The sequence below is a fragment of the Salpingoeca rosetta genome (assembly GCF_000188695.1).
Source record: "Salpingoeca rosetta unplaced genomic scaffold supercont1.17, whole genome shotgun sequence".
Classification (NCBI taxonomy): domain Eukaryota; class Choanoflagellata; order Craspedida; family Salpingoecidae; genus Salpingoeca; species Salpingoeca rosetta.
In genome coordinates, this window is record NW_004754917.1 from 272,195 (window position 1) to 272,521 (window position 327).

A 327-nucleotide genomic window follows, 5' to 3' on the forward strand; every position below is an offset into this window, starting at 1 on the left:
CTAACTACGTAGCGACACAACAACTACTACACACACACACACACACACACACACACACACACACACACACACACACACACGTGCAACAAGCGGCATGTGCTGCTACTGCACACGTTTTCGCGTCGTCATGCAACACGCACACACAGACATACACACATACGTGCACACATGCACCCATACACATGGCCCTTTCTCTTGATTTTCCTCAGCCTCACGTCCAACCATACCACACCAACACCAAACCGATCAACACCAAATCATGTTCAGAACTATCCTGTGCCGGACAACCAGCCTGTCATCAAACTCATCTCTCCGAAAGAAGGGCCC